The 22,241-nt window shown below is 48.6% G+C and overlaps 1 protein-coding gene across 6 annotated transcripts in view; it reads left to right on the top strand.

Moving 5' to 3' along the window:
* LOC120909855 (zinc finger protein 436-like) overlaps positions 1–22,241 on the top strand; it is an 865,309-nt gene that overhangs the window by 329,095 nt on the left and 513,973 nt on the right. The gene's annotated exons all lie outside the window — the stretch shown is intronic.

Below are 22,241 nucleotides of genomic sequence, written 5' to 3'. Positions count from 1 at the left end.
TACGTTCGTGAATCGGCGTATCTAGTCATTTACATATTCTACGCCGAACTCAACGGAAGCGCCACCTAGCGGCCAGCGGAAAAATTGCACCCTAAGATACGACGGCGTAGGAGACTTACGCCGCTCGTATCTTAGCCTAATTTAAGCGTATCTGGTTTCCAGAATACGCTTAAATTTGCGACGGCGTAGATTCCGAATTATGACGGCGTATCTACTGATACGCCGGCGTAACTCTTTATGAATCTGGCCACAAGTCAACACCTTCAATTCATTGTTGTGTTTCTCTAACCATCGTTGAATTCATCAGACCAGTCCACCTTCTTCCATTGCTCCGTGGTCCAGTTTTGATGCCCATGTGCCCATTGTAGGCCCTTTTGGCTGTGGACACGGGTCAACATGGGGCACCCTGACCTGTATGCGGCTACACAGCTTCATACACGGCAAACTGCGATGCTGTGTATGGGGGGGGGGGGGGCTGTTGCTAGTAGGAGAAGAAAATGTCCTGGCATCAGTGGTATTAAATAATGTCCCATTAATTGCATTAGAGGGAATAATAATAGTGCCCCATCATTGGTATCAATGGAAGGAATATTGTCCCGTTGTTGGTGTCAGTTGGATAAATAGTACTCCGTTGTTGGTATCAGCGGGAGGAATAGTTCCCCCTCATTATTGGAGTCAGTGGGAGGAATAGTGCCCCATCAATGGTGACAGTGGGAGGAATAGCGCCCCATCATTGGGGTCAGTGGGAGGAATAGTGCCCCGTCATTGAATTCGATAGGGGGGAAAGTGCCTCATCATTGGTATTAGTAAGAGGAATAGTGCCCAATCAGTGGGAGGAATAGTGCCCCATTATTGGAGTCAGTGGAAGGAATAGTGCCCCGTCAGTGGGAGAAGTAGTGCCCCATTGTTGGTGTCAGTGGGAGGAATAGTGCCCCATCATGGGTGTCAGTGGGAGAAGTAGTGCCCCATCATTGGAGTCAGTGGAAATAATAGTGCCCTATCATTGGGGTCAGTGGGAGGAATAGTGCCCCATCATTGGAGTCAGTTTAAGGAATAGTCCCCCATCATTGGTGTCAGTGGGAGGAATAGTGCCCCATCATTGGAGTCAGTGTGAGGAATAGTGCCCCATCATTGGAGTCAGTGGGAGGAATTGTGTGCCATAGTTGGTTGCAGTGGGAGGAAAAGTGCCCCATTGTTGGTGTCAGTGGGAGGAATTGTGTGCCATAGTTGGTTGCAGTGGGAGGAATAGTGCCCCATTGTTGCTGACAGTGAGGGAAACCGGAATAATGCCCCAAGGACAGGATAAAAGCAAGCAAAGGGTCACACCTGGCCTCCAGTTTGGACATTACAGTTTGGTCCGTGTCAAAGTCGCTCAAATCCTTACACGTTCCCATTTTCTCTGCTTTCAGCAACTTCAGGGACAACATGTTCACTTGCTGCCTAATTTACCTGTCAGTGGTCATAATGTTATGGCTTATTAGTGTGTGTGTGTATATATATATATATATATATATATATATATATATATATATAATAGCTGTTATTATCATTAGCATTATTGTTATTATTAATAACTTCCTGTCTATTAACCTTTTACCTCCCCACACCGGAAACGCTCCACTCGCTGGCTCTACTGTATGCGTTCCAAAGCTACTTCCGCCCTGTGCCTCAGCCACTTCCGTTGTGCGCTCTCCACAGCTCCCTCTGACAGAACACCGTAGTGACACCTCTGGGCAGGGTCCGTGAAGCAATCTGCGGCCATTTTCTTGTAGCCTAGTTTTTTTCCCTGTAACATAGGCGGTGTAGTAAATCATTTGACTTTATACTTTTTTTCTCAGCACTAATCTGAATCTATAGGTTGTTGTTAAAAGGAATATTATGGCAAGGTTTCTAATTGTACATACACAATTTTAATATTTTTTGCTCTGTTGTCCCCAGGGAAGGAGGCGGCCATTTTGTCATGGCCCAGAGGAGGGAGAGAGGGAGGAGCTCAAGTGTGAGGTTGGAGAGTGTGTGCCCAGTGAGGAGGAGGTAATAATGTCTTCTTATTATGGGGGAAGGGGGGGCTCAGCACTTTGTATGGACTGGATTGGGGGGGGGGGGGTCATGTCCCCCTGTAGAACATTAGATGGTGAGCTCTGCTGGGGACACATCCTGTAGAAATCCACAGTCCATGTATTACAGGAATACATGGATCAAGGAATGGAATGGACTGTGGCTCCTGTGGATAGGAAGCAATATGGGGTCTGGTGGTAGAAATCGTCCACAGTTTATATATATTGCGCTAGAATCACGTAGCTGCGCCCCTTCTTACGGCGGCGCAGCGTATCGTATTTGCGCTGCGCCGCCGTAAGTTTGAGAGGCAAGTGCTGTATTCACAAAGCACCTGCCTCGTAACTTACGGCGGCGTAGCGTAAATGGGGCCGGCGTAAGCGCGCGTCATTCAAATGATGATGATGAGGGGGGCGTGTTTTATGTAAATTAAGGTTGACCACGCGTATTTTACGTTTTTTTACGAACGCCGTTCGTGAAAGAATCCCATTGCGCATGCTCGAAATTCCGACGCAAATCGTCATTGCTTTCGACGTGAACGTAAATGACGTCCAGCCCTATTCGCGAACGACTTACGCAACCGACGTATAAAAAATAATTCAAATTCAAATTTCGAAGCGGGAACGACGTCCGTACTTAACATTGGCTGCGCCACCTAATAGCAGGAGCAACCTTACGTCGAAAAAAGCCTAACGTAAACGACGTAAATAAATTGCGCCGGGCGTGCGTACGTTTGTGAATCGGCGTATCTAGGTCATTTGCATATTCTACGCCGAAAACAACGGAAGCGCCCCTAGCGGGCAGCGTAAGATTGCACACAATTATACGCCGCCGTATTCAGAGTTCCTCCCTTACATCAGGGTTCCAATCAGAGTTCCTCCCTTACATCAGGGTTCCAATCAGAGTTCCTCCCTTACATCAGGGTTCCAATCAGAGTTCCTCCCTTACATCAGGGTTCCAATCAGAGTTCCTCCCTTACATCAGGGTTCCATTCAGAATTCCTCCCTTACGTCAGGGTTCCAATCAGAGTTCCTCCCTTACGTCAGGGTTCCAATCAGAGTTCCTCCCTTACATCAGGGTTCCAATCAGAGTTCCTTACTTACATCAGGGTTCCAATCAGAGTTCCTCCCTTACGTCAGGGTTCCAATCAGAGTTCCTCCCTTACATCAGGGTTCCAATCAGAGTTCCTTACTTACATCAGGGTTCCAATCAGAGTTCCTCCCTTACATCAGGGTTCCAATCAGAGTTCCTCCCTTACATCAGGGTTCCAATCAGAGTTCCTCCCTTACATCAGGGTTCCAATCAGAGTTCCTCCCTTACATCAGGGTTCCAATCAGAGTTCCTCCCTTACATCAGGGTTCCATTCAGAATTCCTCCCTTACGTCAGGGTTCCAATCAGAGTTCCTCCCTTACATCAGGGTTCCAATCAGAGTTCCCCCTTACATCAGGGTTCCAATAAAAGTTCCCCCTTACATCGGGGTTCCAATCAGAGTTCCTCCCTTACATCAGGGTTCCAATCAGAGTTCCCAAAAAGAAAGACAGTGCGTCCCATGCAGAAAAAACGTATGATGTATGGTAGCGGCTATACTGAGTAGACACTCCCCCAAATAGAGGGTTTTTACCATAGCCAAAAATACAAGCACAAAAAAACACAAAGTACCTGGTAGGAAAAGCCCAGAAACGGGGTTTCCTATGGGTAACAAGGGGCTACTATAGGCAAGAAAGGACTATACTCATATTATAAGAAATGTACCAAATATTTAATATTGAAAAAAGGGTCGCTACAAAACATAATATACAAAGCAATAAAATCGCATGTGCAAGTTGTATGCATGCGATTGAACTGAATGAACGAACAATAAAGCACCTGTGGATATGTAATGTGCAGATATCAGACATACAAAAAAGACAAATGAGGAACATACAACAATTATAGACAAACAGTCCGGACGTGAATTTCACATCTGCTGTGATTTCCGATCGGAAAAAAAAACGAATTTATAAAGTAAATAAGAAAAAGTAACAATAAATGAGATACTTCGGAATAAACAGCAGAGTACTCCCGCAAATACCCCGATGCCTAAATAGAATACTTGCCCCCCCCGCCGTCGCCGCCGTATATAGCAAATCCGCCGCTGCCGCCTTAATCACCGTGCGGCGAACATTACAGGCACCTTTCGTTTGAATAGCTGTTTTGCCCACCGCGCCGTGTATAGACACTCCCCCTTGGACGGATCTGTCTAATCCCGAGCAAGGGGGAGTGTCCTTTACACGGCGTGGCAGGGAAAACAGCTATTCAAACGAAAGCTGCCTGTAATGTTCGCCGCACAGTGATTAACGTGGCGGCTGCGGAATCATTAGTTATGGGGGACATGGCTGCATATATGTTTGGGGACATGGCTGGATATATGTGGGGGACATGGCTGCATATATGGGGGACATGGCTGCATATATGTGGGGGGACATGGCTGCAATATATGGGGGGACATGGCTGCAATATATGGGGGGACATGGCTGCATATATGTGGGGGGGACATGGCTGCAATATATGTGGGGGACATGGCTGCAATATGTGGGGGGACATGGCTGCATATATGGGGGACATGGCTGGATATATGTGGGGGGACATGGCTGCATATATGGGGGACATGGCTGCATATATGTGGGGGGACATGGCTGCAATATATGGGGGGACATGGCTGCAATATATGGGGGGACATGGCTGCATATATGTGGGGGGGACATGGCTGCAATATATGTGGGGGACATGGCTGCAATATGTGGGGGGACATGGCTGCATATATGGGGGACATGGCTGGATATATGTGGGGGGACATGGCTGCATATATGGGGGACATGGCTGCATATATGTGGGGGGACATGGCTGCAATATGTGGGGGGACATGGCTGCAATATATGTGGGGGACATGGCTGCAATATGTGGGGGGACATGGCTGGATATATGTGGGGGGACATGGCTGCATATATGCAGCATGTCCCCCCACATATATGCAGCCATGTCCCCCCACATATATGCAGCCATGTCCCCCCACATATATGCAGCATGTCCCCCCACATATATGCAGCCATGTCCCCCCACATATATGCAGCCATGTCCCCCCACATATATGCAGCCATGTCCCCCCACATATATTCAGCCATGTCCCCCCACATATATCCAGCCATGCCCCCCCCACATATATCCAGCCATGTCCCCCATACCTAATGATGATGCCGCCGCGTTAATCACCGTGCGGCGAACATTACAGGCAGCTTTCGTTTGAATATCTGTTTTCCCTGCCACGCCGTGTTAAGGACACTCCCCCTTGCTCGGGATTGGACAGATCCGTCCAAGGGGGAGTGTCTATACACGGCGCGGCGGGCAAAATAGCTATTCAAACTAAAGGTGCCTGTAATGTTCGCCGCACGGTGATTAACGCGGCAGCGGCGGATTTGCGCTATACGGCGGCGACGGCAGGGGGGGGGGGGCAAGTATTCTATTTAGGCATCGGGGGTATTTGCGGGAGTACAAGTACTCCCGCAAATACTCGGTATCGGTCCTGATACTGGTATCGGGACAACCCTAGTCTCCATCATGGGTGAGAGTGTTGAGGATTAAATGGTATACTCTCCATGTTGTCTAACAGGTTCCTTCAGGGTGTAATATGTATAAAGTAGCCGTGTTTGGAGTTCTCAAATTGAACGATTATTTACAAAACAAAGTGGGAACGAACATAATGTTCAGCATATATATATAAATGTTTTTGTTGGCTAGATTTCTTATGTACCGTATTTATCGGCGTATATCGCGCACTTTCTTGCCCTGAAAATCAGGGCAAAATCGTGGGTGCGCGATATACGCCGATACCCGCTTTCCCGCGCCGAGTTTTGAATACTGCGCCGACATATACCGAGCGCAGTACACTCGGGTATAGTCGGCCAGTTTCGGCTTCTTCCGCGGTCACGTCCTGGACGTACAGGACGTGAGCGCGACAGTTGCCGAGCCTGCCCGAGTGTACTGCGCTCGGTATATGCTGGTGCAGTATTCAAAACTCGGCGCGGGAAACGAGCGGGGAGGACGCGAGGACGCCGCAGAAGGACGCCGGACCCGCCGAAGAGGACACCCGAAGCTGCAGAAGGATGCCGGACCCGCCGAAGAGGACACCCGAAGCTGCAGAAGGACGCCGGACCCGACAAGGCCGCCGATGGACGCCGCGCAAGACACCAAAACTGTAAGTACAAAAATAACTTTTTTTCCACAGGATTGGGGGTCACTTTAGGGGTGCGCGGTATACGCGGGAGCGCGTTATACCTCGATAAATACGGTATATATCAATTAACCCTTAAATACATGCAATATCAAAACTGACACGTACATCTCTAGACAAACAAACAAAAAACACACAAAACAACATAAAAGGATTTAAATCCTTATCCCTAGCAGATAGGGGAAGGATACTTTGGCGCAATACTTGTATTCTGCATATTGGCAACATTAGTGCCGCTGTAGCAAGTGGAGATCATATTGTCATTGAACTCAGAAGGACATTCTCATTTAGATTAGATTGGACTACGTGTCCCTTGAATTTTTGGATACACATAGTTATAGCTACATGAGTTCTGCAAGTATCTCTTTTTCTAGCGCATGATTTGAGACGATAACAGAACAGACTATTTGAAAGATCAGCAATAAGGGGAAGGGGGAGGGGGGCAGAGGAAAATATTATGAATTATATGGTAAATGTTAAGAATCAGGGTTAAAGTTAGGACAGAGACATGGCGGTAAACGAAAAGGTGGAGGCATTTCTTGTTTATTTTTATATATATATATATACTTTTTATTATTACAAAAAAGTTGCATGCTCATTTCAACATTCATCCCTAGGGGCGCTGGGGATTTTAAAGTATAGACCAATTTTCAGCTTTCGGTGCTCTCACAATATGAATGACAATTACTCAGTCATACAACATTGTGCTCATCTGAAATTTTTGTCCTTTTTTTCCCCACAAATAGAGCTTTCTTTTGGTGGTATTTGATCACCTCTGGGTTTTTAATTTTTTGCGCTATAAAAGAAAAAACACTGAAAATTCTGTAAAAAAATAAATAAATAAATAAAAAATCTCGTCTCTGTCATATTAGCAGGTATTGCGGAGTATTGGGGGTATTGCAGAGTATTGGGGGGTTATTGCAGAGTATGGGGGGGTTATTGCAGAGTATGGGGGGGTTATTGCAGAGTATGCGGGGGGGTTATTGCAGAGTATGGGGGGGTTTATTGCAGAGTATGGGGGGGGTTTATTGCAGAGTATGGGGGGGGTTTATTGCAGAGTATGGGGGGGGGGGGGGTATTGCAGAGTATGGGGGGGGGGGATTGCAGAGTATGGGGGGGGGGTATTGCAGAGTATGGGGGGGGGTATTGCAGAGTATGGGGGTTATTGCAGAGTATGGGGGGTATTGCAGAGTATGGGGGGTATTGCAGAGTATGGGGGGGGGTTATTGCAGAGGATGGGGGTTATTGCAGAGTATGCGGGGGGGGTTATTGCAGAGTATGGGGGGTATTGCAGAGTATGGGGGGTATTGCAGAGTATGGGGGGTATTGCAGAGTGTGGGGGGTATTGCAGAGTGTGGGGGGGTATTGCAGAGTGTGGGGGGGTTATTGCAGAGTATGGGGGGGTTATTGCAGAGTATGGGGGTTATTGCAGAGTATGGGGGGGGGGTTATTGCAGAGTATGGGGGTTATTGCAGAGTATGGGGGGTATTGCAGAGTATGGGGGGGGTTATTGCAGAGTATGGGGGGTATTTCAGAGTAAGTATGGGGGGTATTTCAGAGTAAGTATGGGGGGTATTGCAGAGTATGGGGGGTATTGCAGAGTATGGGGGGTATTGCAGAGTATGGGGGGTATTTCAGAGTAAGTATGGGGGGTATTTCAGAGTAAGTATGGGGGGTATTGCAGAGTATGGGGGGTATTGCAGAGTATGGGGGGGTTATTGCAGAGTATGGGGGGGTTATTGCAGAGTATGGGGGGTATTGCAGAGTATGGGGGGGGGGGTATTGCAGAGTATGGGGGGGGGGTTATTGCAGAGTATGGGGGGGGGGGGTTATTGCAGAGTATGCGGGGGGGGGGGTTATTGCAGAGTATGGGGGTTATTGCAGAGTATGGGGGTTATTGCAGAGTATGGGGGTTATTGCAGAGTATGGGGGGTATTGCAGAGTATGGGGGGTATTGCAGAGTAAGTATGGGGGGTATTTCAGAGTATGGGGGGTATTTCAGAGTATGGGGGGTATTGCAGAGTATGGGGGGTATTGCAGAGTATGGGGGGGTATTGCAGAGTAAGTATGGGGGGTATTTCAGAGTATGGAGGGTATTGCAGAGTATGGGGGGTTATTGCAGAGTATGGGGGGTATTGCAGAGTATGGGGGGTATTGCAGAGTGTGGGGGGGTATTGCAGAGTATGGGGGGTATTGCAGAGTATGGGGGGTATTGCAGAGTGTGGGGGGGTTATTGCAGAGTGTGGGGGGGTTATTGCAGAGTGTGGGGGGGTTATTGCAGAGTATGGGGGGGTTATTGCAGAGTATGGGAGGTATTGCAGAGTATGGGGGGGGGGTTATTGCAGAGTATGGGGGTTATTGCAGAGTATGGGGGGTATTGCAGAGTATGGGGGGTATTGCAGAGTATGGGGGGGGGGGGTTATTGCAGAGTATGGGGGTTATTGCAGAGTATGCGGGGGGGTTATTGCAGAGTATGGGGGGTATTGCAGAGTATGGAGGGTATTGCAGAGTATGGGGGGGGGTTATTGCAGAGTATGTGGGGTATTGCAGAGTATGGGGGGTATTGCAGAGTATGGAGGGTATTGCAGAGTATGTGGGGGGGTTATTGCAGAGTGTGGGGGGGTTATTGCAGAATATGGGGGGGTTATTGCAGAGTATGGGGGGGTTATTGCAGAGTATGGGGGTTATTGCAGAGTATGGGGGGTTATTGCAGAGTATGGGGGGTTATTGCAGAGTATGGGGGGTTATTGCAGAGTATGGGGGGTATTGCAGAGTATGGGGGTATTGCAGAGTATGGGGGGGGGGTTATTGCAGAGTATGGGGGGTATTGCAGAGTATGCAGGGGGGTTATTGCAGAGTATGGGGGGTATTGCAGAGTATGGAGGGTATTGCAGAGTATGGGGGGGGGTTATTGCAGAGTATGGGGGGTATTGCAGAGTATGGGGGGTATTGCAGAGTATGGGGGGTATTGCAGAGTATGGGGGGGGGTTATTGCAGAGTATGGGGGGTATTGCAGAGTATGCGGGGGGGTTATTGCAGAGTATGGGGGGTATTGCAGAGTATGGGGGGTATTGCAGAGTATGCGGGGGGGGGGGGTATTGCAGAGTATGGAGGGTATTGCAGAGTATGGGGGGGGTTATTGCAGAGTATGGGGGGGGTTATTGCAGAGTATGGGGGGGGGTTATTGCAGAGTATGGGGGGTATTGCAGAGTATGCGGGGGGGTTATTGCAGAGTATTGGGGGTATTGCAGAGTATGCGGGGGGGGGGGGTATTGCAGAGTATGGAGGGTATTGCAGAGTATGGAGGGTATTGCAGAGTATGGGGGGGGGTTATTGCAGAGTATGGAGGGTATTGCAGAGTATGCGGGGGGGTTATTGCAGAGTATGGGGGGTATTGCAGAGTATGCGGGGGGGGGGGTATTGCAGAGTATGGAGGGTATTGCAGAGTATGGGGGGTATTGCAGAGTATGGGGGGTATTGCAGAGTATGGAGGGTATTGCAGAGTATTGGGGGGTTATTGCAGAGTATGGGGGGTATTGCAGAGTATGGGGGGTATTGCAGAGTATGCGGGGGGGTTATTGCAGAGTATGCGGGGGGGTTATTGCAGAGTATGGGGGGTATTGCAGAGTATGCGGGGGGGTTATTGCAGAGTATGGGGGGTATTGCAGAGTATGCGGGGGGGTTATTGCAGAGTATGCGGGGGGGTTATTGCAGAGTATGCGGGGGGGTTATTGCAGAGTATGGGGGTTATTGCAGAGTATGGAGGGTATTGCAGAGTATGGAGGGTATTGCAGAGTATGGGGGGGGGTTATTGCAGAGTATGGGGGGTATTGCAGAGTATGGGGGGTATTGCAGAGTATGGAGGGTATTGCAGAGTATGGGGGGGGGTTATTGCAGAGTATGGGGGGTATTGCAGAGTATGCGGGGGGGTTATTGCAGAGTATGGGGGGTATTGCAGAGTATGGGGGGTATTGCAGAGTATGCGGGGGGGGGGGTATTGCAGAGTATGGAGGGTATTGCAGAGTATGGGGGGGGGGTTATTGCAGAGTATGGGGGGTATTGCAGAGTATGGGGGGGTATTGCAGAGTATTGGGGGTATTGCAGAGTATGCGGGGGGGGTATTGCAGAGTATGGAGGGTATTGCAGAGTATGGGGGGGGGGGTTATTGCAGAGTATGGGGGGTATTGCAGAGTATGGGGTATTGCAGAGTATGGGGGGGTTATTGCAGAGTATGGGGGGGGGGTTATTGCAGAGTATGGGGGGTATTGCAGAGTATGGGGGGGTATGCAGAGTATGGGGGGGTATTGCAGAGTATTGGGGGTATTGCAGAGTATGCGGGGGGGGTATTGCAGAGTATGGAGGGTATTGCAGAGTATGGGGGGGGGGGTTATTGCAGAGTATGGGGGGTATTGCAGAGTATGGGGGGTATTGCAGAGTATGCGGGGGGGGTATTGCAGAGTATGGAGGGTATTGCAGAGTATGGGGGGGGGGGTTATTGCAGAGTATGGAGGGTATTGCAGAGTATGGGGGGGGGTTATTGCAGAGTATGGGGGGTATTGCAGAGTATGGGGGGGTATGGCAGAGTATGGGGGGGTATTGCAGAGTATGCGGGGGGGGTATTGCAGAGTATGGAGGGTATTGCAGAGTATGGGGGGGGGGTTATTGCAGAGTATGGGGGGTATTGCAGAGTATGGGGTATTGCAGAGTATGGGGGGGTTATTGCAGAGTATGGGGGGGGTTATTGCAGAGTATGGGGGGGGTTATTGCAGAGTATGGGGGGGGGTTATTGCAGAGTATTGCACAGGGAGGGATGGATGGCTGGATCTGTGACTGCATTTGTCACAGATCCATCCACAGCAGCTGCTGCTGCTTCCGCTCTCTCCCCTCTTCTCTCACACTGTACCGATCGGTACAGAGAGGAGAGGGAGGAACCGGCGTCATCACATGACGCCGGTTTGTTTACAAGTGATCGCTCCGTCATTTGACGGATCGATCACGTGGTAAAAGGCCGCTATTAGCGGCAATTTACCGCGATCTGTGATGCGACCCGGCGCTCACAGATGATTCCGGGATGATTCCCAGGGACGTCCTCCCAGAATAACTCCACTGCGCTGTAGACGTCTTTTGTCTATAGCGCGGTGGTAAAGAGGTTAATTGTGCGACTGAAAAATTCATATACATGCTTACTTGTCCCTGCCCTAAAATTGATATAGGGAAAACTAAAAGGCAACTCAGGATCAGGACAGGAGAACATCTCAGGGATATTAAGAAGGAAGAAAAAGAAGAGGGAAAAAGACTGGTGATACGGAGAAATATCACGAAAGTCCGATAGCGAGAATTTTTTTAGAATACCATGGAGGCAAACCCGATGGCCTCAAAGTCAAGGGCATATCCACATTAAGGCCCCGTACACATGACAGAGGAACTCGACGTGCTTGGCACGTCGAGTTCCTCGTCGAGTTTTGGGATGAAGCCGCCGAGGAGCTCGGCGGGCCTCCTTCTCCCATAGAAGAGCGAGGACAACGAGAAAATAGAGAACATGTTCTCTATTTTCTCGTCGAGTTCCTCGGCGGCTCCATCGAGCCAAAACTGTACAGACGACAGAGATTCTCGGCAGAATCCGGGTTTTGACCGAGTTTCTCGGCGAATTCTGCCGAGAATCTCTGTCGTGTGTACGAGGCCTAAGGTTACCAACAAGGCGAGGTGACTTTGATAGAATTCTACATCAAAAAGAAAAATGGTGGATCTATACTCTAAAATCCCCAGCGCCCCTAGGGATGAATGTTGAAATGAGCATGCAACCTTTTTTGTAATAATAAAAAGTATATATATATATAAACAAGAAATGCCTCCACCTTTTCGTTTACCACCATGTCTCTGTCCTAAGTTTAACCCTGATTCTTAACCCTGATTTTTAACATTTACCTTACAATTCATTATATTTTCCTCTGCCCCCCTCCCCCTCCCCCTTATTGCTGATCTTTAAAATAGTCTGTTCTGTTATCGTCTCAAATCATGCGCTAGAAAAAGAGATACTTGCAGAACTCATGTAGATATAACTATGTGTATCCAAAAATTCAAGGGACACGTAGTCCAATCTAATCTAAATGAGAATGTCCTTCTGAGTTCAATGACAATATGATCTCCACTTGCTACAGTGGCACTAATGTTTCCAATATCCAGAATACAAGTATTGCGCCAAGTATCCTTCCCCTATCTGCTAGGGACAATGATTTAAATCCTTTTATGTTGTTTTGTGTGTTTTTTGTTTGTTTGTCTAGATGTATGTGTCAGTTTTGATATTGCACGTATTTAAGGGTTAATTGATATATACCGTATTTATCGTGGTATAACGCGCTCCCGCGCACCCCTAAAGTGACCCCCAATCCTGTGGAAAAAAAGTTATTTTTGTACTTACAGTTTTGGTGTCTTGCGCGGCGGCCTCGTCGGGTCCGGCGTCCTTCTGCCGCTTCGGGTGTCCTCTTCGGCGGGTCCGGCATCCTTCTGCTGGTTCGGGTGTCCTTCTGCAGCGGATCCGGTGTCCTCTTCGGCGGGTCCGGCATCCTTCTGCTGGTTCGGGTGTCCTTCTGCGGCTTCAGGTGTCCTTCTGCGGCGGGTCCGGTGTCCTCTTCGGCGGGTGCGGCGTCCTCGCGTCCTCCCCACTCGTTTCGACTCTGTTTGCGAAACGCGTTGACGTCACAGCATCCGGACGTTTGACACACCCCCTGGCAGATTGGGTCGGAAGCACGTCGGCTTGGTACGAGGATACGGCTCCATACGCCAGCACACGCCAGCACGCCAGTCCTAGAGGGATCCGAAGGACACACGAGTGGCACCCCTCAGTGCAGGTGATTCCACACACTCGAATGCTGTACATGTTCAGGCATGATTTCCTAAAAGGACAAGTGTGACACCACCTTCCACACAACAGGCGTTTCTCATTTTTCATCTGCTGGATGCTGGCGCTGCCAAGACCTTAACCACGGGCATGGTAAGATCTAGGGTTGTCCCGATACCACTTTTTTAGGACCGAGTACGAGTACCGATACTTTTTTTTTTATGTACTCGCCGATACCGATACTTTTTTTTAAATGTGTCCCCAAATGCAGCCATGTCCCCCCACAAATGCAGCCATTTCCCCCCACATATATGCAGCCATGTCCCCCACATATTGCAGCCATGTCCCCCCACATATTGCAGCCATGTCCCCCCACATATTGCAGCCATGTCCCCCCCACAAATGCAGCCATGTCCCCCCCATATATGCAGCCATGTCCCCCCCACAAATGCAGCCATGTCCCCCCACAAATGCAGCCATGTCCCCACATATATGCAGCCATGTCCCCCACATATATGCAGCCATGTCCCCCCACATAAATGCAGCCATGTCCCCCCACATAAATGCAGCCATGTCCCCCCCACATATGCAGCCATGTCCCCCCCACAAATGCAGCCATGTCCCCCCACATATGCAGCCATGTCCCCCCACATATATGCAGCCATGTCCCCCCACATATATGCAGCCATGTCCCCCCACATATATGCAGCCATGTCCCCCCACATATATGCAGCCATGTCCCCCCACATAAATGCAGCCATGTCCCCCCACATAAATGCAGCCATGTCCCCCCACATAAATGCAGCCATGTCCCCCCACATATATGCAGCCATGTCCCCCCATATATCCAGCCATGTCCCCCATATATGCAGCCATGTCCCCCCACATATATCCAGCCATGTCCCCCCCACAAATGCAGCCATGTCCCCCCACAAATGCAGCCATGTCCCCCCACATATATGCAGCCATGTCCCCCCACATAAATGCAGCCATGTCCCCTCACATATATGCAGCCATGTCCCCCCACATAAATGCAGCCATGTCCCCTCACATATATGCAGCCATGTCCCCCCACATATTGCAGCCATGTCCCCCCACATAAATGCAGCCATGTCCCCCCACATATATGCAGCCATGTCCCCCCACATAAATGCAGCCATGTCCCCCCCACATAAATGCAGCCATGTCCCCCCACATAAATGCAGCCATGTCCCCCCACATATTGCAGCCATGTCCCCCCACATATTGCAGCCATGTCCCCCCCACATATTGCAGCCATGTCCCCCCATATATGCAGCCATGTCCCCCCACATATTGCAGCCATGTCCCCCATATATGCAGCCATATCCCCCCACATATATCCAGCCATGTCCCCAAACATATGCAGCCATGTCCCCCATACCTAATGATGATGCCGCCGCCGCGTTAATCACCGTGCGGCGAACATTACAGGCAGCTTTAGTTTGAATAGCTGTTTTCCCTGCCACGCCATGTAAAGGACACTCCCCCTTGCTCGGGATTGGACAGATCCGTCCAAGGGGGAGTGTCTATACACGGCGCGGCAGGCAAAACAGCTATTCAAACTAAAGGTGCCTGTAATGTTCGCCGCACAGTGATTAAGGCGGCAGCGGCGGATTTGCGATATAGACGGCAGCGGGGGGGGCAAGTATTCTATTTAGGCATCGGGGGTATTTGCGGGAGTACAAGTACTCCCGCAAATACTGGTATCGGTATCGGGACAACCCTAGTAAGATCGTTCCAAATCCCATCTTTGATGTCCAATCCATAGTTGGCTTCATTATCATATTTACTTGAGGAGCATACTATCTCCATCGGAACTGTTCTAATCCAACTATCCATGGCCATGGTTGTTCAGTGGAACTACATTGACTCATAGACAATTTTTGACCTATCGGGTCTTTTTTATTTTTATTTTGATTTCAGGGAATTTTCCTTCTTTATAGTAGTTCCACATTTACTTATCATTGGGGCACATACATATGCCATTAACAGGACTAAGGATATCAGCATAAAATTGTCCGAAGTGTCCGCCATAATGTCGCAGTCACGAAAAAAATCGCTGATCGCCGCCATTAGTAGTAAAAAAAAAATTAATAAAAATGCAATAAAAACTATCCCCTATTTTGTAAACGCTATAAATTTTGCGCAAACCAATCGATAAACGCTTATTGCGATTTTTTTTTTTTACCAAAAATATTTAGAAGAATACGCATCGGCCTAAACTGAGCAAAACTATTTTTTTTAAATATATTTTTGGGGGATATTTATTACAGCAAAAAGTAAAAAATATTGCATTTTTTTCAAAATTGTCGCTTTATTTTTCTTCATAGCGCAAAAAATAAAAACCGCAGAGGTGATCAAATACCACCAAAAGAAAGCTCTATTTGTGGGGAAAAAAGGACGCTAATTTTGTTTGGGAGCCACTTCGCACGACCGCGCAATTGTCAGTTAAAGCAACGCAGTGCCGAATCGCAAAAACAGGCCAGGTCCTTTAGCTGCCTAAAGGTCCAGGTCTTAAGTAGTTAAAACATTTTTTTTAATGGTTTACAAACATTTTAATACTTCAATTTACATGGCTGAAGGTGCGAATTGTTGACAGAGATGTTAAAACGGCATCATATATGAAAGACAGACGGTGTTGAATGCCCCACCCCTGCTTAGAGATGGTTGTTCCAGTGATTTTATTCCACTCACCTTGGAATTTGTCAAGGCAGATGTTGGTTACTCAACAGCAGGATGGGAGGTGTAAAAGTTGAGGAACCACCCTGTTCTAACTACGTAACCCCATCCCAGGCATCAGAAGGCCTTCATAGGTGTTAGTCTTTTGATTCAGGTGGCTGGAGGTGTGAATTGTTGTCAAAACACCAGGATAGAGATGGCATGTATGTGGAAGACAAATGGGGTTGGAGCCCCCCACCTCTGTTTAGGGGTGGCCATTCCAGTTTGACACAGCTTTTGTGAACCAGGTGTCCTCTGTCCAAGATGTGAATGTCCCTTAACCACTTAATCACTGGGCACGTAAACCCTCTTAATAACCAGACCAATTTTCAGCTTTCGGTGCTCTCACAATTTGAATGACAATTACTCAGTCATACAACATTGTACCCAAATGAAATTTTCGTCCTTTTTTCACACAAATAGAGCTTTCTTTTGGTGGTATTTAATCACCGTTGGGTTTTTTATTTTTTGCGCTATAAGAGAAAAAAGACTGAAAATTCTGTAAAAAAAAATGAATTTTTCTTTGTTTCTGTTATAAAACTTAGCAAATTTAGTATTTTTTATTCATTCTTTTGCATAAATGTGAAAGATGAAGTTACGCCGAGTAAATAGATACCCAACATGTCACCCTTTAAAATTGCACACGCTCGTGGAATAGCGCCGAACTTTGCTACTTAAAAATCCCCATAGGCGACGTTGCAGGGTAGTGTGGGGTATTGCAGAGTAGTGTGGGGTATTGCAGAGTAGTGTGGGGTATTGCAGAGTAGTGTGGGGTATTGCAGAGTAGTGTGGGGTATTGCAGAGTAGTGTGGGGTATTGCAGGGTATTGTGGGGTATTGCAGGGTATTGTGGGGTATTGCAGAGTAGTGTGGGGTATTGCAGAGTAGTGTGGGGTATTGCAGAGTAGTGTGGGGTATTGCAGAGTAGTGTGGGGTATTGCAGGGTATTGTGGGGTATTGCAGGGTATTGTGGGGTATTGCAGAGTAGTGTGGGGTATTGCAGAGTAGTGTGGGGTATTGCAGAGTAGTGTGGGGTATTGCAGAGTAGTGTGGGGTATTGCAGAGTAGTGTGGGGTATTGCAGAGTAGTGTGGGGTATTGCAGAGTAGTGTGGGGTATTGCAGAGTAGTGTGGGGTATTGCAGAGTAGTGTGGGGTATTGCAGAGTAGTGTGGGGTATTGCAGAGTAGTGTGGGGTATTGCAGAGTAGTGTGGGGTATTGCAGAGTAGTGTGGGGTATTGCAGAGTAGTGTGGGGTATTGCAGAGTAGTGTGGGGTATTGCAGAGTAGTGTGGGGTATTGCAGAGTAGTGTGGGGTATTGCAGAGTAGTGTGGGGTATTGCAGAGTAGTGTGGGGTATTGCAGAGTAGTGTGGGGTATTGCAGAGTAGTGAGGGGTATTGCAGAGTAGTGCGGGGTATTGCAGAGTAGTGCGGGGTATTGCAGAGTAGTGCGGGGTATTGCAGAGTAGTGCGGGGTATTGCAGAGTAGTGCGGGGTATTGCAGAGTAGTGTGGGGTATTGCAGAGTAGTGTGGGGTATTGCAGAGTAGTGTGGGGTATTGCAGAGTAGTGTGGGGTATTGCAGAGTATTGCACAGTAGAGTAGTCTTAGTATAGGGGAGGGATGGATGGCTGGATCTGTGACTGCATGTATCACAGATCAAGCCCACAGCACAGCTGCTCTCCCCCCCCCCCCCCTCTCCTCTCACACTGTACCTTTCGATACAGAGAGGGGAGGGAGGAACCAGCATCATCACATGACGCCGGTTTGTTTACAAGTGATTTTACAAGTGATCGCTCCGTCATTGGACGGAGCGATCACGTGGTAAACCGCCGCTATCAGCGGCGATTTACCGTAATCCGTGATGCGCCGGGCGGTCACGGACATTCCGGTCACGGACATTCCTGTGTGCGCGCCCCAGAGGGCGCGCGGGAGCGCGATTCTGGGAGGACCTCCCAGAGTTAAGCAACCGCCTTGTAGACGTATATCGTCTATAGGGCGGTTGTTAACTGGTTAAAGTAGTTGTATACCCAAATTTTACACTTTTACCTACAGGTAAGCCTATAATAAGGCTTACCTGTAGGTAAAATTAATGTACGGTTTAGGAGATATTCCCTTTGCATGAAGCCGCTGACGGCAGCGGCGCATGCACTCAGAATGCCCGGCTGAAGGTCCGGCAGTGTTGCCGGACCTTGCCGGGGGGAAAAAAACTTCTTTGTGTAGGGCAAGGTGTCAGCTCCCTCGGCGTGGCCAGGGCTCCGATACGGGGGGCTTCGTTCTGAGGTAAGTATTTCATATTGGGCTAGTATACTAGCTCATTATGCCTTTGCCTTGCCTTGCAGGTTTTTTCTTCTCCCCGAGCAGAAAGCTGCTGCCTGTCAGGAGATTTTCCCTGCTGCATTGTAGGGTTGTAGGATCGCCCCTCCCTCCTTCCATCCATTGGAACCTCTCAAACTTGGACCCTCCACCTGGGGCACAAGCTTTCTTGGCTTTCAAAGCTTTGAATTGTAAAGTGAGATGGCAGGGAGGGGAATGGGTTGTGCCAGAATTCCTAGCTGCAAACAAGTTGTAGTGTTTGCAGGGTGCTGATAAGTTTGTGGTCCAACAGGATGTGTAAAAGGTAGTTTTAGGACAGTTGGAGGTATGTGGGGCCGTCCTTTGGTGCCTTTTTAAAGTAGAAGTCCAGCCTGAGCTTTTTAGGCTGGGCTTCTCCTCTGGGTCACAGGAGTGCAATTTGTTTTGCAGTCCGCTCTTTGCTAGAGCTGGGCGATTTTGGCCCCCAAAAAAATCTGCGATTTAAAAAAAAAAAACTTGATTCACGATTCTAATCAAGTTTTCTTTTTTTCTGATGGACACCGCGCCGGTCTTAAGGAGCTGCGGGAAGGAGTTTTAAGACGCGGAAAAGGCCGCGGACTAGGCCGAAGCCGCGTCCTCGCCTAAAAAATCCTGCCCGCAGCTCGCCGAGATCCTGGGAAAAGGCTGCGGCTTCGGCCTAGTCCGCAGCCTCGCGGCCTTTTCCCAGGATCGCGGCGAGCTGCGGGCACGATTTTTTAGGCGAGGCCGTGGCTTCGGCCTAGTCCGCGGAGCACCGGTCCTATGGAAAATCTGAATCGATTTGACCTCCCAACTCGATTCAAGATTCAAATCGATTTTTTCCCCAGCCCTACTCTCCGCTGACACCACTGGCCCGGATTCAGGTAGATTTGCGCATTTTTTACGGAGGCGCAGGGCAAGGTTTTTGCCCTGCACCCCCGCAAATTTACTGCGCTGCCCTTGATTCACGGAGCAGTAGTAAGCACGCGCAATTTAAATGATCCCGTAGGGGGCGGGAATCATTTAAATTAGGCGCGTTCCTGCGCCGATCGTAGAGCGCATGCTCCGTCCAGAAACTTTCCCGACGTGCATTGCGGCAAATGACGTCGCAAGGACGTCATTTGCTTCAAAGTGAACGTGAATGGCGTCCAGCGCCATTCACGAATCACTTACGCAAACTACGTAAATTTGAAATTTCGCGACGCGGGAACGACGGGTATACGTAACATTGGCTGCCCCTGCTAATAGCAGGGGCAGCCTTACGCGAAAAACGCCGTACGGAAACGACGTAAACTGCGTACGCAGGGCTCGCGTAACGTTGTGAATTGGCGTTAGTATACAATTTGCATACTATACGCTGAGCACAACGGGAACGCCACCTAGCGGCCATCGCAAGAATGCAGCCTAAGATATGCGGGCATAAGAGCCTTATGCCACGCATATCTTAGGCTGCAGTCGGCGTAACGAGCTCTCTGAATCAGGAGAAGTCGTTACGCCAGGGCAAGTAAGCAATTGCGCTGTGTAACTATGGTTACACAGGCGCAATTGCTTCTTGAATCCGGGCCACTGCCATCAGTCGAGGCAGAGCATCATCCCGACTTCTACGTCTGGATCCGCCAGCTGCCTTAATTGATGAGCCGCTGAGACAGCCACTCCCTGCCCCCTCACAACTCAGCGATCCAATGAGCGCAGAGAAGTAGAGCAGAATCGATGCTGACTGCTCGGGAAGTAGTGAGAAGCGAGCGATCAGCAGTGTTTGGTGGCTCGGTTCTCAGTGCAGAGACGCCGGGGGACAGATGCAGCATCGGTCTGATGCTGCATCCACCGAGGTAAGTATGATGGGGAAAAAAAAACAAAAACTTCTCTTTTAACATTTGCTATAATTTGAACACTGATAGTACGTGACCAACTGTGCTCTTTATTTATAAGGCAAGATCTCTTCTACCAAAACCGGAGTCCATTTCCCCAATCATGACTAATTCACAGAGATTGGACAAGAAAATGAAGAGGATGACGGAGAGGATACTAAACCTTGCCTTGGAGATGATCCTCCTGCTTACTGGAGAGGTGAGGAGAATTCTGGGAGGTCAATTGACATCACTCCTATCGTTATTAACCACTTGGCGCCCGCGCCATAGCCGAATGACGGCTACCACGTGGACCCCAAATGCCCGGTCTCAGACCCTTACCATGTGATCAGCTGTCAGCCAATGACAGCTGATCACGTGATGTAAACAAAACCCGATAATCGTTTTTTTTTCTCCTCACACTTACAGCTTGAGGAGGAAAAAAAAACCAAGAGGAAGGAAGCACATCTGCCTCGGGTGCCAGCAGTAACCCCTGCCAGTGCCCCCTGCTAGTGGCACCTGCAAGTGCCCACCAGTGCCACCTATCAATGCCCAAGTGTGCCACCTATCAATGCCCACCACCATTGGTGCCAATCAGAGCCACCTATCAATGCCTCCTCAGTGCCACCCAGGGCCACCATCAGGGGGGTACATGTAGCACATCTGTAAGGGGCCCGGATGGCAACCCCCTTTTTTTTATAAAAAAATAATATATTTTTTAATATATTTTTATTTTATTTTTTATTAAAGGGACAATTTTTTTTTAGGGGTCCGTAGGTCCCCAGGGCCCCCGAATGACAACCCCCCTTTTTATATATTTTTTATATATTCTTTTTATATATATATATATATATATATATATATATATATATATATATATATATATATATATATATATATATATATATATATATATAATTATAATTATTATTATTATTATTAAAGGGCCCAGAGGTCACCAGAGCCCCGGATGGCAACCCCCCCCCCCCCTCCCGCTCCTCAATTCGTGGCAGCGCCCCCCGCTTCTCAATTTCAGGCGGCAGCACCCCCCCAATCCTCTGCTCCAGGGGGCCCATGCCTGATGCTGTGTAAGGGGCCCCATAATTCCTGATGGCGGCCCTGGTGCCACCTATCAATGCCTCCTCAGTGCCACCTAGCAGTGCTGCCCATCAGTGCCCATTACTGCCGCCCATCCACTTAGTGCCACCTATCAATGCCACCTTTTAGTGCCACTTTTCAGTGCCCACCAGTGGCACCTATCAAAGCCCTTCAGTGCCACCTCTCAGTGTCCAGCAGTGCTGCCTTATCGGTGCCCACCAGTGCCGCCTCATCAGCGTACATCAATGAAGGAGAAAAATTACCCGTTTGCAACATGTTATAACAAAATATTATTTTTTTTAAAAAATCTGTATTTTTATTTATTTTTTAACAAAAAATAAAAACCCCAGAGGTGATCAAATACCACCAAAAGAAAAAAATATAATTTGGGTACAGCGTTGTATGACCGCACAATTGTCATTCAAAGTGCTTCAGCGCTGAACGAGGAAAATTGGTCTGGGCAGGAGGGGGGTTTAAGTGCCCAGTAAGCAAGTGGTTAATAAAACATCGACCTGACTAGAGAGGTGACAGTCCTAGTAATGAATGGAGAATGCTTAATCTAGATTGGATGATGTCACAAACCAATGTTTTTTGCTGTGTCACATGACATCTGTCTTCCCTCTATTGTACTCACTGGAATAATTATGTCTATATTGTAATAACTATTTCTGTATTACACAGGACTACAAGTTGGTGAAGAAGACATCTGGTGATCATGTGACACCCAATAGCCATCCTCGGAAGTCAAGAGAAACTAGCAGTAGCATCATCATGGAGCCTCCACCTCCCTACCTGACATGCGAGAGAAACGACAAGAAGATCTTAGAAGTCACCCAGAAGATCATAGAGCTGCTGACAGGAGAGGTGAGCGGTGCCGGGAATTCTGGGACATTATCCAGTAACAGACAAGGGATGTGTCTGGATGGTGACGGTATCATTGTGTGTGTCAGGTTCCTATAAGGTGTCAGGATGTCACTGTCTATTTCTCCATGGAGGAGTGGGAGTATATAGAAGGACACAAGGATCTCTACAAGGACGTCATGATGGAGAAGCGGCCGCCCCTCACATCTCCGGGTAAGAGGAGACTTT

This window comes from Rana temporaria, chromosome 8, assembly GCF_905171775.1.
Source record: "Rana temporaria chromosome 8, aRanTem1.1, whole genome shotgun sequence".
NCBI classification, from domain to species: Eukaryota; Metazoa; Chordata; class Amphibia; order Anura; family Ranidae; genus Rana; species Rana temporaria.
The sequence above is the reverse complement of the archived record's forward strand: the minus strand, read 5'-3'. Positions and strand labels throughout refer to the sequence as shown.